Here is a 10,000-nt window from a genome sequence, read left to right as displayed (position 1 = left end):
TACGGGGGCGCCCGGAATTTCGACCAGGACTTGATATTCATTTTGGGTGTTGAAAACACCTTATAGTAAAGAAACAATTCAACTTTACTAAAAAAAGAACAGCAACACTTTATTGTAACCACAGCAAAAGAAATATTACAGTTAATTCACAAAGAGTTAAATCACATTGAACTTATTATGTGCAGGGTACTGACCTACTTCCTGAAATAACTACTGAGCTAAAAATGCTAGGAAGCCAGATTAAGTAATCGAATTTGAATGCAATGTTGCTGCTGTTTTTGTTTTTCATTCACTTGTGCCCTAAAAGTCCCTTAAGACTCCACGAATTAAAAAGCAATTAAAAGTGGGTTTGACTCGTACGTGAAGAATAACTAAGATCCACCTTTAAATTACTTGTTTGCAGAAGTGAACTCTGAGCCGAGTTTTCTTCTGATCAAGGCTTTTTCTTTGCTGGTTGATACCAGAATACGAAAAAGAAGAGCGCAATTCTTTTTCAAAATGTGAAATGTGCCCAAGTGAGCTCGAAATGAAAAATAGTGCTTCAAAAAAGTGGTCAAAACGTGATTAGCGCAATGAGGTCCGTAAGCCCGCAGAGCGTTTATACTGAAGGAAAGTGCCATATTTAGAGCGGTTTGCATGTATTTCCAATGAAATCATCAACGATCCGTCTTAGGCCCTTTATTTTTCATATTTTACATAAATGATCTTCCCGAAGCTTCCAAATTAACAGAGTTTCTACTTTTTGCTGATGATACGATCTTTTATCGTAGAGAATGTGCCAAATAATGAATTACAAAATATTGATGTTTGGTTAAGATTTAACAAGCTTTCGATTAATATCAAAAGGACAAGTTTTGTTATCTTTAGGCCGTGTCTGAAGAAATTCAACCACAGTTTTTCTTTCTCCTTTGGATGTCTATCTCACATACACAGCAATGTAACTAAATTTATTGGGGTGTATCTAGACAACTAGATGATCTAGATCTAGATGAACATCATACTTGGAAGTATATAAACTTATAAACACGTTTTTACTTACCTTGTAATACCAAACTCATGCTGTATTACATTAATTTATCCTTATATAACTTATTGTAACTCCACGTGGCCGTCTATAGACATATCTAACTTAAGGTAAAAAAGATAAAGTCTCTGTTACGAGCCTGAAGGCCCATTAAGGCCGGCGCTTATCTCCGGTTTCCGTAGCATGAAGCGACTAGGAGTATTTATGCTCCCCCCTGGATGGGATGCAAGTCCATCGCAGGGTTACCCCCAGCATTACGCCGGTACCCATTTATACACCTGGGTGGAGAGAGGCACCGTGAGAGTAAAGTGTCTTGCCGAAGAACACAACACAATAGGGCCGTTTATACGAGAGAAAATAAGCCGCGGCTTACATAAGACGCGAACACCCCGTATAAATGGCACAAAATCTAAGTTCACGACTTTCTCAAGCCGCGGCTTATCCTGGTCTGGGAGTTTATACTCGTATAAATAATTCCTTTTGTGTATTATGTACGCCGCGGCCAGAGTAAGCCGCGGCTTATTTTCTCTCGTATAAACGGCCCTAATGTCTCCGGCCAGGCCCCGAACCCGGACCACTCGATCCGGAGTCGAGCGCACTAACCATGAGGCCACCCTCCCCTCCCTAACTTAAACAGTTACTGAATTATCCTAGCTGTACACCTTGACGGCCCTTATTTCTTATTAAATTGTGATGTCGAGGCGGTCTCTCCTATAAGCGTGGTGATGTCTTTAGGTCTCCTCGCCTAACAACATATTTTACTCTGTAAAAATTCTTTTTAATATCAAGGCCAATAAATAATGATAATGATGAATTGTGCCAAAAGGGATTCGAGGTGTCCGAGAGTAGCAAATGATTCCAAGACTGGTATCAGCGACACGCGGGTCGAAATCCCGAGCTTAATCGCCGTGGTACGACGCACAGGTACAGGGGTCCAGAGGTACCATTACGGGTTCTAGTTGTCAAGCTGCCGTTATTCTGTACATGCGCAAATGCGCCAGTGTTCTATGTGATACGGGCATTACGTTACATAGTAGGCCGTCATGGCTTGCTTAAGTGCGAGTTGTGGAAAAAGACAAGGGTGGTTTTTGTCCAGTGTTACTATCTCAATATGTGTTATTCGGGGTAACTTCATTTGCTCACTTGGTGAGTACCCTTTCACTGTCGTCACCAGAGCCTCAGATCGACTCAAGGCTCTGGGACATTTTATGTAGGAGAACATGCGCCGTAGGGTTCTTATAGCCTAAAAATTGGCTATTTGAACCTTACGGCGCCTGCTCACTCCCTCGCGCTAACATGGATTCATGATCACCAATTAGAGTCGCTTTTGATGGTTCTTCACGAAAACCAATGAGAAGACACTTTGTTTCAGGGTTCCCCAGAAGAGCTATTCATTCCCTTAGTCAAGAGAAGAGCTCTGGGGTCGAGATTGTTACCCTTGCAGAATCGACAGGGTCTGGACGTTAGGGAGCATGATTCTATTTTGCTTGAAACTTTTCCTTTCATGTAACCATCAGGCTCAATGTCAGTTATAATAAACATATATATTTTTGTGTGTATGAAGAAGGCCGGAAATCCAACGATGTAGTCACTAGCCAGTTGCAGTGAACTACCACCGACTGATCCTTTTTGAATGAAAAACATATGTGCCGTGAATGGGAATCGAACCCGCGTCCCCCCTGGTTACTAGTCGGGTGTGCTAACCACTGCACCATCACGACAACCCTGGCAACAGAGCAATCAGTATATATTTTTGTGTGTATGAAGAAGGCCGGAAATCCAACAATTTAGTCACTAGCCAGTAGCAGTGAACTACTACTGACTGGTCCTTTTTGAATGAAAAACATATGTGCCGTCAGTGGGAATCGAACCCGCGTCCCCCTGGTTACTAGTCGGGTGTGCTAATATATATTATTAAATCCTGAACCTCGGATAATGAAATTCTCGTGCTCTGATAGGTTCACTCAATCTCGGTTATCAGCTCATATACTTTAGTTTGACCTTATATGGTAAATGATTGCGCTTAGCGTTGCTACACTAAAAACGTTTACGCCAGAAAGCAAATTTCTTTCGGTATAAAGCAAAAGAAAAACGTTTTTGTGGAAAGTTTGGATCACTTTCGAAGCTTAGAGATACGCGAAAAGGTAAGAAATGTTTTTGTGATGAGCCTGCGTCTGTCTGACCACGAGGTATTACACAACATCGCATCTTCATCAACTTTTTTCGATTTCGCTAGGATTTTCTCGCTTTTTTCGCTCGTATTTCGTACTTCTAAACTTTTGGAGTTTAAGGAATTTAATAAAACAATTATTCCATTCGCGCTTGTTGGATATGAGAGTGGTTATAGCCAACTCGGCGCTACGCGCCTCGTTGGCTATTTACCATCTCATATCCAACGCCCGCTCATGGAATAATTGTTAAATATATATCTATTGGTGTATAATATAACTTCAGGTGAGTTCCACACTGATAAATCCAGAACAGTGCTCAACAATAATGGAGCGGTAATAACAATGTTTTTCTACTCAATATAGTTTCATATGGTGTATCAAGCCACTATCACGACCGCCGAAAGCACGGAGACGTACGTCGGCCTCACCGCCACTGAGTTCAAGACGAGATGGCGAAACCACCAAATGTCATTCAAAAACGAAAGTAAAAAGAATGACATCGAACTGAGCAAACATCTATGGCAGCTAAAACATCAAAAGAAAGACTTCGCAATCTCCTGGAAAATTCTAGCCAAGGCCAAATCTTATAGCAACCTTACTAAACGATGTAATCTATGTAGTACCGAGAAATTCTATATTCTGTATAAACCGGACATGGCAACGCTCAACAAACATAATGAACTCGTATCGACTTGCAGGCATAAGCGAAATTTTCTCCTTAGGTTCAATCGCATCCTCAAGAACCAATCATAAATTTACAAATGCCTTTTTACTATTGTTTCCCAAGTTTGAATCTTGTAACGATCACGCTACTGATGTATATAAACCCCAGCGATGCTACAGTGTACATGGAATTTTAACTGATGAGTGGTCCAATTCCTTGTTGGTCTACGAAACAGACCTGTATTAAAGTCCATATGAAACTATATTGAGTAGAAAAACATTCAAAACGTGCCTGAAGAAATTGTGAAACCAAGCCAATTCTGCTGCCGTCACAAAGTTTAAAAAAAGCTACCCTCCCCACCCCTGTGCTTTGGTCAGACATGACTGCCAATCACCACCCCACGCCACACTGTTGGTTTACTCTAATTGGTGATCAAAGGCAAACTATCATTCAGGCCTAGACTGGTCCAGGAAAAATTGCCAAGGCATCCTACACTGTAAAGTCACACTAAACAAGGCCACAAACTCTAACTGCAGTTAAAGTCTCAAAGCAGCAACCCCCCCCCCCCAGGCCTGTGCTTTTGACACACAAGTCAGAGTTAGAACAGTCCATGGGCTGTTTGGCCTCATGGGCTATTGACCTTGCGGGCTACGGGTCTAATTGTTAAATAAACACCAAAGCTAATTTCGGTAACCTGACCCTAATGTTTAGACTCCGAAAAAGTTTCTGTAATCAATCTGAATGCGTATTCACCCTAGGTAAAATGAGGATTACCGATTTAACCTAGCTTAAAACGGATTCAACCCAAAGACGGATTTTACCGGCAACATATAAGCGGAATTTTATGATCTCCAGCTTGGACCTAAAAAATGTAAGGACTCGACAAATAAAGAATGTAGTCTATATGCATCAAAGCATCAAATTATTGGCAAATATCGTTTATAGAAAAGAGCCAAGTTTCGAAACCTAAACATAGTCGAAACATTTCGATTTCCGCTCTTTGACAAACGTGTAACAGGCATAAATTATTTTCGATCTCTTAGTTAAAGAGACGTATAACAGCATCGAAGCATTTTGGGTAGTTATAAGGATCCTTTAAGAAAGAACGTAAACAAAAGTCAATGATTTTGTGTCTGCTTTTACAAGACATTTAGCAGACAAACTCGGTAAAACAACCCAGAAATGTGTGCATAATGTTAAAACTGTTGAAACTGAAGCTGTTTCCCCATCATTGTCTTCTCAAAGATAAGCGCCGCACGGTCCAAGCGTCGTTGTCAATGCGCCACTTAGAGGTCGCTTTTATTGGCTCTTTCTGTGTTACTTCATTTTCAGCTTCTTTATCAATCGATCATAATGAAATACATTTTTGCGCTGAATGTTACTAATACCAAGTGCAAAGGAAGATTGTGTGTATACGAATAGTCACGATGTTTTCGTTCAATTTGGGACAAGAAAAGCTTGTAAGTTATTCTGAAAACCAACTAAAATGCACGAGCCGAGAGGTTTTCAATTTACCAGTGTTTACTTTTTCAAATTGTCCGAAAAAAAAAAACCTTTTGGCTACTTATTGATAACATACAGGGAGAAAATAAAAAGAAAACTGATGATAATTGTACAGAGGACTGACATTTGATTGGCTATCTGTGACCATTGGCCAATCAGAATGCTTGGATTGTTACCTATTTTTTTGACTGAATTACCTCTTTCGTCTCTTTTGTATTTTGTTTCCTAAAAACTGCATTTTCCTTAGCCAATCACAAACTATCCTAATGTTCTAATCGTCGTTTTCTTTCTTCACTTAGATGGCCAATGATTCTCATCACCAAAACAGAACAGTGACTCCAAATTTCGTGCCCATTTATTCACCCGAGTGCATTGCCTGGCTGACAGTACTTAACATCGAAGCTGTTTCTATCGTGATTATGAATACCCTTGCAATCATTATTTTTCTAAAAGAGCGAATCCTTCGCAAGGGTAGCATGTACCTGGTGATCAGCCTGGCTGTTGCAGACATGCTTGATCGTTGACCTTTTGGTATTGGGTAACGATTGTTCCTTTTGGACATTTGAGATCCCAAAAGTTTTTTCAAGTTTGAGGTACTTCTTTCCAGCAGCTTCTGTAACAAGCCTTGTTGCTATTTCTTTGGAGCGGATGCACGCAACTTTTCGTCCATTCAAGCATCGCCTCATCAAAAAAAGGATGTTTGGAGCAGCTGTTACGGGTGTTTGGTTTACAGCTGCCCTGTATACAGCCATCATTTTTTTCCATCCCCTGAAATTCGCCTACGTCTTGTCCCTAATTGGTCTTTTTTTAATTATCCCTCTTTCTTACTCGTCCATCGTTATTAAACTTTACTTTGGAACTCATCCTCAACATCAATGTGCCATCAATAGAGAAAGAAAACTTACCAAGACACTGTTCATTGTAACAATTGTATCGGCAATACTACTGCTGCCCTGTGGAATTGTCTCTATTTGTTTTTACCTTTCTTCAGGCAAATCGTTAGAAACCATTTCTCATAAGAGTCAAACAAGGTTCCATTTAAAGTATTCTCTATTTATTATATAGATATTGATGAAATACCAGGATTTCTCCTTTTACTAAAAAATCATATCTTCACCGCGCGCAGTGAACGTATCATTTTTATCTTTCACATGTGAGGATATCGCTGTCGTCATGGTAACGAACACGATTAGCCGATAAAAGGCGAGCTTCCTCTTCATTGTACGATACTTTTGTGCTTAAATATAATTCTTCTCTACTACATTAACATTTTTATTGCAAATTTTACATTATCATGATTTGTTTTTCATAACTTTCATATCTTGTTTCATGTTACACAAGATGCGTGTTTTAGTGGTTGGTGAACAATTTTTCATCATTTCGAAAATGAATAAAACAAGTTGTTTTAAATCTAGACATTTCATCAATATGCTGAATGTGCTGAAAGTATCTCTCACTCGTTCGCTTCGCTCACTCGTGAGAGATACTTGCAGCACTCGAAGATAAAATTCGTATCCCCGCGCGGCCATGTAATATCCTCTATATTGCTTATTTTACGCAAACTCTCTCGTAAATCCATTGTTATATGCATTTAAAATGCCACAGTTCAAGAGAGCTCTGTTTTCATTATTTCGTTGTAGATCTCGCTCGGAGCCAGTTCAGGTTTTTCCTCTTAATGACATGAAAGTTGTTAGATTTCGCTCAGGTAACTGATGAATATGTGTTTACCAAGCATTTTAAAACTGAGGGTTTTAAATTTTTGTCCGACTTCTCTCTCTCTTTTTTTTTAATTGCAAACACTTTATTCAAGTTAGTGTAAAGGAATATCTGTGGAAATGCATGCATGCTAAGATTGTTCCATCAAATATATTAAAGTTTGTAAGGAATTGTTTGCTGTTATGTCTTTTGGTTCGATAGTCACGTTTTCGATAAAACACTAACTTTTCCTACACTGAATTTCGAGATAAATAAAGTTGATGTATATGTGTATGTATGTATGTATGTATGTATGTATGTGCATGTGTGTATCTGCACCAGGGGCTGTTCTTGATAAAGTTCCTGGAAAGATCTTGTATTTCGGAGTTGTGGCAATTGTCGTATTGTTCGACTGTCTAATAAAAAGTAGGACTAAAAAATATAAATATTAGGCCTAGTACCTCATCATACAGTTAACTTAAACGTTTGCTAATTTGAGGAAACTCGGAGCCAAAAAACTGGAATTTGAGACGAATTTACAGTGCAACGCGCCATACCGTTACCACCCAACAAACCTTCACATTTGACAATTACGTGTTAATACGTCAACTCAATAAGCCACGCAACGGTGTTCAACTTACAAGTGTGCGAACTTTGCAAAGAGGTGTGACTGTCAATCAAATTCACACATCTTGATTGGTGGACAATTTGTAACAAAAAAGCTTAGTTAGGTGGCCGCGGTAAGGCGCGTCGTACTGTAATTAAACTCTTTCCAAGAATTAAACTAAACTAATTAAAGATAATTAGTCTCTTATTGTTTGAAAATTGTACATATTTTGTTGGTCAAATCCGTTCTCAGGTTGAATTCGTTTTTACCTTATAGGTTAAATTCGTGGTCCGCATTTTACCTAGGTTGAATATGCACTCTACCTAGTTAGGATTGAAAACACCTATACCTTCCCTCAAGCTCTGTCTTGCGCATCTCAACACATCTTCTTATTGTTTCATATCACTTATTGGTTTCTGCATTTATACACTGATCCATTTAGTCTCAACACTACAACAACTTGAAGTTAGAGAACAAAGAACTGTACTGTGCACTGACAGTCCTGAGCTGTGTCTTCACCACTACACCACAACGACAAACACGCGCAACCCAACACAATTCTTTTCATTAATTACTTTTATAAATGGTTTGGATAGCACAAGTGTTACTAATATTTTTAAAAATTCAACCACACGTTTGAGTTTTAGGAACATGTTTCGATGTTTCAAACATCATCTTCAGCCATAGTGAGTGTAACATTAGAATTATTACAAGATAATTATTTCGTGTATTTAACAATTATTCCATGAGCGCGCGTTGGATATGAGATGGTAAATAGCCAACGAGGCGTGTAGCGTTGTGTAATACCTTGTGGTCAGACAGACGTTGGCTTATCACAAAAACATTTCTTGCCTTTTCACTTGATCCAAATCGTCGGAATTGATCCAAACTTTCCACACAAAAAAACTATTTTTTTTATTTTTTGGCTTTATTCAGAGAGAAATTTCGCGTGCGGATGTCGTGGTAAAATCTTCGAAGCGCTAGAAATCCGCAAGCATGAGAACGTCATGAATGGTTGCATTGGACGAACTCTAAATCTAGATTAATTTAACACCATCAAATTAATGAGCCTTGACTTTCCACTATTGTACTAAGTTTTTTATTCATAATGTTCATTCACTGACGAAGCTCTAAACGGCGAAACGTTTGAAGTATTAAACCGATTACAAACATATATGCCTCAAGAAGTTTATTCCTCATTACATTATCTATCGAGGCATGGCTACACCTTTCTTCTTCTCATCAATATATATATATATATATATATATATATATAACCAAAAAAGTGGAAAGAAATCCTCATCTACTATAAAGTGCTCAATAGCAGAGCTAGAGCTAGGAATATTTATACTCCAAGAGCTAGGTTATTTGAACTGCAACTCTGAGTTTCATGCTTCTTGCGAAGCAATCATCAGGCAACTGCCAGAAATAACGGTTACAATCACAGAAATTTGAAATACAGAACAACGGATACGTACGTGACGTCTAGGCATGTCATTGCATCTTTACATTTTTTAACATGAATTTCCTAACATGTCTACAACACGATGACAGCTCATTAAAAAATGTAAAGATGCAATGACATGCCTAGACGTCACGTACGTATCCGTTGTTCTGTATTTCAAATTTCTGTGATTGTAACCGTTATTTCTGGCAGTTGCCTGATGATTGCTTCGCAAGAAGCATGAAACTCAGAGTTGCAGTAAATGTTCAAATAACCTAACCTAACCGATTGCTCTGTTTCCAGCAGGGTTGTCGTGATGGTGCAAGTTCCATCTCGAACTTGGACCTAAAAAATGTAAGGACTCGACAAATAAAGAATGTAGTCTATGTGCATCAAATTTTTGGCAAATATCGTTTATAGAAAAGAGCCAAGTTTCGAAACCTAAACATAGTCGAAACATTTCGATTTCCGCTCTTTGACAACGTGTAACAGGCATAAATTATTTTCGATTTCGTAGTTAAAGGGACGTATAACAGCATCGAAGCATTTCGGGTAGTCATAAGGATCCTTTGAGAAAGAACGTAAACAAAAGTGAATGATTTTGTGTGTGCTTTTACAAGACATTTAGCAGACAAACTCGGTAAAACAACCCAGAAATTTGTGCATAGTGTTGAAACTGTTGAAACTGAAGCTGTTTCCCCATCATTGTCTTCTCAAAGATAAGCGCCGCACGGTCCAAGCGTCGTTGTCAATGCGCCACTTAGAGGCCGCTTTATTTGCTCTTTCTGTGTTACTTCATTTTCAGCTTCTTTATCAATCGATCATAATGAAATACATTTTTGCGCGGAATGTTACTAATACCAAGTGCAAAGGAAGATTGTGTGTATACGAA

General features: G+C 38.8%; 1 protein-coding gene across 1 annotated transcript in view; it reads left to right on the top strand.

The window, feature by feature from the left end:
• The window catches only part of LOC138004134 (NFU1 iron-sulfur cluster scaffold homolog, mitochondrial-like), a 16,039-nt gene extending 15,680 nt beyond the window's left edge, over nt 1-359 (top strand). The window contains exon 9 of the mRNA XM_068850564.1: nt 1-359. This exon is cut by the window's left edge and continues 220 nt beyond it. The gene's annotated coding sequence lies outside the window, so the exon portion shown is untranslated.
• The last annotated feature ends 9,641 nt before the right edge of the window (nt 360-10,000 follow it).

Source organism: Montipora foliosa, chromosome 5 (assembly GCF_036669935.1).
Source record: "Montipora foliosa isolate CH-2021 chromosome 5, ASM3666993v2, whole genome shotgun sequence".
NCBI lineage: Eukaryota > Metazoa > Cnidaria > Anthozoa > Scleractinia > Acroporidae > Montipora > Montipora foliosa.
This window is presented reverse-complemented; position numbering and strand designations above follow the sequence as displayed.